Raw genomic sequence first — 8,419 nt, forward strand, 5'->3', positions numbered from 1 at the left:
CATTGGCAAACTTGGATCTATGGCTTTCTATTGTCTTATTTAGGTCCTTAATAAATATAGTGAATAGTTGAGGTTCCAGCACAGATCCTTGTGGGACACCACTAGTCACTTCCTTCTAATTTGAGTATATAGCCATTATCCCTACTCTGTCTTCTACCTCCAAACCAGGTAAATAATTTGCCTTCAATTCCATGAGCTTTAATATTAGCTGACAGACTGCTGTGTGCAACCTCTGGAAGTCTATATAAACTACATTTATACTGCCTACTACTTTAGTTACTTGCTCAAAAAATTCATTTAGATTTATTAGATATGACCTACCCTTTACAAATTTATGGTGCCTCACTCTAATCATCTCAAATTTCTCTAATTTGCCACATTACAACAGTAACTACATTCCAAAAGTACTTAATTGGCTGTAAAGTTCTTTGAGACATCTGATGGTCATGAAAGGCGATATATAAATGTAAGTCTTTCTTCCTTTAAGTGATCAGTCACTCTATTCTTAATTATAGATTCCAATATCTTTCCCACAACAGATTTCCCACAGTGAGGTACTCCTGAGTTCATGGACATTCAGACTGAACTCAGTGATGTCCTTCAGAGATGCAGGCTGACACTTCAGTGCAGTATTGAGGGAGTGCTGCATTGTCGGAGGTGCCATCTTTAGGGCAAGATGTTAAACCGAGACCCCAACTGCTCTTTCAGGTGGATGTAAAGAAGAGCAGAGGAGTTCTCCCGATGTCCTAGCCAACATTTATCCCTCAACCAACACCACAAAAACAGTTTATTTTGTCATTTATCACATTGCTGTTTGTGGAACCTCGCTGTTTGCAAATTGGCTGCTGTGTTTCCCCACATTACAACAGTGACTACACTTCAAAAAAGTACTTCCTTGGTTGTAAAACTCTCGGGGACGTCCTGAGGTCTTGAAAGAGGTTATATAAATGTAAGTTCTTTTCTTGTATATCTCAACAAGATCACGTCTCAGAGAATTGTAATACTCTGTATGTACAGTGGAGGAGGGGCAAAATAAGGAGAAAAAAAATTGCAAGTAGTGATCGAATGTCCTGTCACATTTCTTGATTCTCTATGAATCACAATCATATCCTTTAAATCTGAAAAAATCTGAAAGTTGTGAAATAGCATTCAGTTTGCCATTCTCTGCAGGTTGTTAATTGATACACGGCCCCACAGCAAAGGTTTGAGGTATTTAGGATCAGTGTTGCATCTGTCTTTGCCTGTGTGGTCTGGACTGGACCCTACTTTGAGAGCATATGTAAATTTAATTTTAAGCCATCTGTGACTGTGTGTGACAGTGAATTGCCTGCAGAGTGTTATGTTTTATATTCTAGGGGGAAGAATGTCTTAACTAAGTGTGCAATTTGAGAACATGCCAAGCAAGGCCAGACACCCTGGATTTCAGACAGGCCTGAGAACATGTACAGATATGTTGAAGTTATGAAGTACGCCGTGTTATAATAAATAACAGAGTAGCCTATAAGGCAATAAATTACCTGCTTAGAAACTTGTTTTAAATGAACTGTCTTTCTTCTACATTGAAAGAAATGGCCAATTCTGGCATGAAAGGCGCTTGTCCCAGTATTTACATGGTAGTGGATACAGTGTAGCCTTAGCATGGTTTTGAAAGTATACATATTTCCTCAGTTGTATCCCATTTTGTACCCTGAAGCAAACTTCATTTCAAATGTCTCGAAGGCCCACTTTGAAGATTGAATGTTTAGATTCCTTTGTCTGTTTGATTTTTAACTGTAATAATGCTGTTGGCTTCAATGGACTTTGTTCACTATTTATTCTCTTAAGGAGGACAAAATAAGACTTCTAGCTGCAGAAAAAAAACATTGTGAATTTCATAAGTAGGGTAAAAGTGTGAAAATACAGTTAATTAAATAAATCTGCAATAAAAAGCTAATATTAGTAATGGTGACCATGAAACTACCAGATTGTCGTAAAAACCACTCTGGTTCACTAATATCCTTTCGGGAAGGAAATCTGCCGTCCTTACCCAGTCTGGCCTATATGTGACTCCAGACCCACAGCAGTGTGGTTGACTCTTAACTGCCCTAACCTAGCAAGCCACTCCGGCGCTACAAAGAAGTATAACAACACTGTGGGAGTACCTTCACCACACGGATTTCAATGGTTCAAGAAGGCAGCTCACCACCAGCTTCTCCAGGGCAATTAGGAATGTGTAATAAAGCCTGGTCTTGCCAGCGACGCACACATCTCATGAACGAATAAAAAAAATAGTCTGCAACTTGCCATTTGCCTGTGTAGGTGAGTGCCTTCAGACCCAAGGCTTTTAGCCCCGTACAGTGTACACCTGTACAGACAATGCAGATTTGTAGTATATCCTCAACATAAGCTACTGCCCTTTTCTGCCACTTTTCTGATTTGGAATGCTTGGTAAATTCATCCTTAGCTCTAAAGTGTTGCTTGCCTTTCCTTGCTGCCGCCTTGGTTAAGGTCAATTGAGGAGTGGTCCAGCAGAGGTGTGGTGCTTGTACAGGGTATAAGCAAGAAATCTCACAGGTTAAGTGAGTGGGCAAATGCATGGCAGATGCAGTATAATGTGGAGAAATGTGAGGTTTTTCATTTTGGTGGCAAAAACAGGAAGACAGAATATTATCTGAATGGTGACAGATTAGGAAAAGGGGAGGTGCAACGAGACCTGGGTATCATGGTACATCAGTCATTGAGGTTTGGCATGCAGGTACAGCAGGTGGTGAAGAAGGCAAGTGCATGTTGGCCTTCATAGCTGGAGGATTTGAGTGTAGGAGCAGGGAGGATTTACTGCAGTTGTACAGAGCCTTGGTGAGGCCACACCTGGAATATTGTGTTCAGTTTTGGTCCCCTAATCTGAGGAAGGACGTTCGTGCTATTGAGGGAGTACAGCAAAGGTTCACCAGATTGATTCCTGAGATGGCAGGACTGACATATGAGGAGAGACTGGATCAACTGGGCTTGTATCCATTGGAGTTTAGAAGAATGAGAGGGGATCTCATAGAAACATATACAATTCTGACGGGATTGGGCAGGTTAGAGGCAGGAAGAATATTCCCGTTGCTGGGGAGTTCCAGAACCAGGGGTCACAGTCTAAGAATAAGGGGTGAGCCATTTAGGACCGAGATGAGGAGGAACTTCTTCACTCAGAGAGTGGTTAACCTGTGGAATTCTCTATTGCAGAAAGTTGTTGAGGCCAGTTCGTTAGATATATTCAAAAGGGAGTTAGATATGGCCCTTACGGCCAAAGGGATCAAGGGGTATGGAGAGAAAGCAGGAAAGGGGTACTGAGGTTGAATGATCAGCCATGATCTTATTGAATGCTCGAAGGGCCGAATGACCTGCTCCTGCATTTCTATGTTTCTATGCTTCATGGAGGCTTTTCAGAAATTTGAGGGCTATAACGGTCTGGAAATCAATTTGTCACCAGAACAGTTAAAGAATATATAACACTAAATAATATTGTAAAGCAACTGCACTCTCAGGAAGCTAACAGACAGCAGAACTGTTTCATAACTGCACAGAGGAAAAATCTACTGACAAATGTAATTAATTATGATGCATTTTTTTCCTTCTCACGTCATGCATTATTTCCCTTTGTTTGCCTTCCTGCTTTATACACTTCGTAAACTTTCACCAAAAACAATTGCAAAGTTACATATGCCAGGTTTCCCTGCAAAAGGATCACTATTTACCTAATTTTATTCATATCCCCTTACACTTAATTAACACATTTCTATCAATCTTATTTTGATAAATACAATTAATCCAGCATCTACATCTTTTGGGGGAGAGACTTCCATATTTACACGCTCCATTGCATGAAAAAGTGCTTCCTGATTTTAATCCTGAATGGTCTCGCTCTAATTTGAGGATTATGCCTCCTTCTTCTGGATTTCCCCACCAGAGGAACTATTTTTTTCTCTTTCAACACTATTGAATCCTTTTATCATTTTAAACACCTTGATTACATCACCCCTTAATCTTTTAAACCATGAGAGCACAAGCCATGTTCATGCAACCTGCCCTCATCATTTAAACCTTTAACCCTTGCTATCATTCTGGTGAATCTGCGCTGTACCTGTTCTAACACTAATATATCCTTCCAAAACTGAATGCAGTACTTGCGGTGGGGTCAGACCAAGGCTCTGTACAACTGAAACATCACTTCCTCCCCTTTGAATTCCAGCCCTCTGGAGATAAAGGCCAATATTGCATCAGCCTTTTTGATTTCTTTTTGCAACTGTGCATTAGCCTTTAGTGATTTGTGTACATGGTCACCCAAATTCCTTTGTTCTTCCTCAATTCCTAGTCTCTCGCCATGAAGAAAATTTTCCGATTTTTCTTTCTTGGATGCCGTGGATGACCTCACACTTCCCCACATTGAATTCCACAGTGTTGCCCACTCATCACTTTGTGTATGTCCTTTTGTAACTTCTTGCTCCCATCTTCAGAATTTACTGTACCACCAAACTTAGTGATATCTACAAACTTGAATATATAACTCTGTATTCTTTCATCCAAGTCATTGATATATGTGGTGAAAAGCTGAAGCCCAGTACAGATCCCTGGGGAATACCACTTGTCACATCCTTCCAATCAGAGAATATTCCCTTTATCCTGTCTCCAAACCAATTACCAACCCATGTCACAAGATTACCTCCAATTCCATGTGTTTTTATTTTTGCTAATCCATGCGAAACCTTATGAAATGCTCTCTAGAAGTCTGCTCCATGACGACATGCAGGCTGTGATCCTTACCAACGGATCCATTACAGACGCAATCCACGTCCGGACCTGGGTCAAATAGGGCTGCATCATCGCCCCAACCCTCTTAATCTTCCTCGCTGCCATGCTCCATCTCACCGTCGACAAACTCCCTGCTGGAGTGGAATTAAACTACAGAACCAGTGGGAACCTGTTCAACCTTCGCCATCTCCAGGCCAGGTCCAAGACCACCCCAACCTCTGTCGTCGAGCTACAGTATGCTGACGACGCCTGCGTCTGCGCACATACAGAGACTGAACTCCAGGACATAGTCGACGTATTTACCGAGGCGTACGAAAGCATGGGCCTTACGTTGAACATCAGCAAGACATAGGTCCTCTACCAGCCTGTCCTTACTGCATAGCACTGTTCCCCAGTCATCAAGATGCACAGCGTGGCCCTGGACAACGTGGACTACTTCCCATATCTCGGGAGCCTCCTATCAACAAGAGCAGGCATTGACGATGAGATCCAGCACCGCCTCCAGTGCACCAGTGCAGCCTTCGGCCGCCTGAGGAAAAGAGTGTTTGAAGACCAGGCTCTCAAAACTGCCACCAAGCTCATGATCTACAGGGCTGTAGTAATACCCACCCTCCTGTATGGCTCAGAGACGTGGACCATGTAGAGTAGACACCTCAAGTCGCTGGAGAAATACCACCAGCGATGTCTCTGCAGGATCCCACAAATCCCCTGGGAGGACAGACGCACCAACATTAACGTCCTCGATCATGCCAACATCCCCAGCATCGAAGCACTGACCACAACTGATCAGCTCTGCTGGGCAGGCCACATAGTTCGCATGCCAGACACAAGACTCCCAAAGCAAGTGCTCTACTCTGAACTCCTTCAAGGCAAACAAGCCAAAGGTGGGCAGCGGAAACATTACAAGGACACCCTCAAAGCCTCCCTGATAAAATGTAACATCTCCACTGACACCTGGGAATCCCTGGCCAAAGACCGCCCTAAGTGGAGAAAGTGCATCCGGGAGGGCGCTGAGCACTTCGAGTCTTGTCGCCGAGAGTGTGCAGAAACCAAGCGCAGGCAGCGGAAAGAGCGTGCGACAAACCAGTCCCATCCACCCCTTCCCTCAATGACTATCTGCCCCACCTGCGATAGGGACTGTGGCTCTCGTATTGGACTGTTCAGCTACGTAAGAACTCATGTTAAGAGTGGAAGCAAGTCTTCCTCGATTCCGAGGGACTGCCTATGATGATAATGAGAAGTCCATTTAGACAACATCCACAATGATACTAACCTCCTCAAAAGAACCAGTTTAGTCGAGCATGACCTACCTTTCACAAATCCATGCTTTGATCAGCTCATACTTGTCCAAGTACTCAGCCACTCAGTCCCTGATGATAGATTTCAGCATCTTCCTTACAAATTATGTTAAACTGACAGGTCTGTAGTTTCTTGGTTTCTCCCTCTCAAATCTAAAGTAATTTGAAAATTATGACTTAAGTACCTGCAATTTCCTCATCTGTGTTTTTTTTAATGCCCAACGAAACCATCATGCCCTGGAAATTTGTCTCCCTTAAGTTCCATTATTTTCTCCATTAGCATTTTTACATAGGATTACATCGGAGAAACGGCACAGAAACAGGCAATTCGGCCCAACCAGTCCACGCCGGCATTTATGCTCCAAACGAACCTCCTCCCATCTTTCCCCATCTAACTCTATCAGCATAATCTTCTATTCCCTTCTACCTCATATGCTTGTCTAGTCTCCCCTTAAATGCATCTATATTATTCGCTTCAACCAGTCCCTGTGGTAGCGAGTTCTACATTCTCACCACTCTTTGGGTAAAGAAGTTTCTTCTGAATTCCCTATCGGATTTCTTGGTGACTATCTTATATTTGATGTCCTCTAGTTATCCTCGCCCCACAAGTGGAAACATTCTCTCTCTATCCACTCTATCAAAACCTTGCATAATTTTCGATTAGGTCACCCCTCAGCCTTCTTTTTTCAAGAGAAAAGAGACCCAGCCTGTTCACCATTTCCTGATCTATATATCCTCGCATTTCTGGTATCATCCTTGTAAATCTGCTCTGCACCCTCTCCAGTGCTTCTATATCCTTTTAATAATATGGTGACCAGAACTGTACGCAGTACTCTAAGTGTGGTCTAACCAAGGTTTAATACAGGTTTAGCTTAATTTTCTTACTTTTCAATTCTATACCTCTAGAAATAAACCCTAGTGCTTGGTTTGCTTTTCTTTATGGCCTTGCTAACCTGTGTCACAACTTTTAGTGATTTGTGTATTTGTACTCCGAGATCCCGTTGTTCCTCTAACCCACCTAGTCTCGCAACCTCCAAGAAATAAGTGACCTCCCTATTCTTCCTACCAAAATGTAATAACTCACATTTATCTGCGTTGAACTTCATTTTCCAATTAAATGCCCATTCTGCAAGTTTATTAATGTCCCCCTGTAATTTGTTGCAGTCCTCCTCAGAATTGACTTCCCCCCACCGCCCCCTCCACCCAATTTGGTGTCAGCTGTGGCCCAGTGGGTAGCACTCTCGCCTCTGAGTCAGAAGGCTGTGAGCACATAAATTTAGGCTGACACTCCAGTGCAGTGCTGAGGGAGTGCTGCAATGTTGGAGGTGCCGTCTTTTGGATGAGACGTTAAACTGAGGTCCCATCTGCTCGCTCAGGTGGACGTTAAATATCCTATGGTACTATTTCAAAGAAGAGCAGGGGTGTTATCCCCGGTGTCCTGGCCAATATTTATCCTTCAACATAACAAAACAGATTATCTGGTCATTATCACATTGTTGTTTATGGGAGCTTGCTGTGTTTCCCACATTACAACAGTGACTATACTCCAAAAGTACTTCATTGGCTGTAAAGCAGTTTGAGAGGTCTGGTTGTCGTGAAAGACGCGATATAAATGCAAGTCTTTCTTCTACAAATTTAGAAATTGTGTTTTTGATTCCAAAGTTTAAATCATTAATATAAATTGTGGTCCCAGCACTGATCCTTGTGGAACATCACTACCCACCTTCTGCCACTGTGTATAGCTACCATTACTTATTTTAAGGTTCCCTTGTACCACCAGTATTTTGTCTTTCCTCGTCTGTAAAAATGGATGTAAAGTATTCATTTAACAAGTCTGCTATTTCTTTATTGGTAATTATATCACCTGCATGTGTCTGTAATGGGAACTCATTCTTCCTTGCCCCTCTCTTTCTCTTGTGTATATATATTGATAAAAACGTTTTCTGTTAGCTTTGATATCCCTTGCCGTTTTTTTTTCATATTCCCTTTTTGTATTTCATTAATTTCTTTGTATCCCTTTGTTGCTTTTTATAGCTCTCCCATTCTGGTAGGTTTCCACTCTTCCTTGCATTTGCGGAGGCCTTTTCTTTTAGCTTCACGTTGTTTCTTCCTTCATTTGTTAACTGCACAAATGGAGCTTTTGCTTCTCAGGGTATGTATTTGTTTATATTGTTCCAAATACTACTTTGAATAATTACCACTGTTAGTCCACAGGTTTACCCATTAATAGTTTAACCCAGCTTACTGTGGCCAATTTATTTCTCATCCCTTGGAAGTTTCCTCACTTAAATATTAAATGCTTGGGGGCTGAAATTGATGGCCTTCCCGCCCACTGCCGTCAAGATCCG

The sequence above is a fragment of the Pristiophorus japonicus genome, chromosome 14 (genome assembly GCF_044704955.1).
Source record: "Pristiophorus japonicus isolate sPriJap1 chromosome 14, sPriJap1.hap1, whole genome shotgun sequence".
NCBI classification, from domain to species: Eukaryota; Metazoa; Chordata; class Chondrichthyes; family Pristiophoridae; genus Pristiophorus; species Pristiophorus japonicus.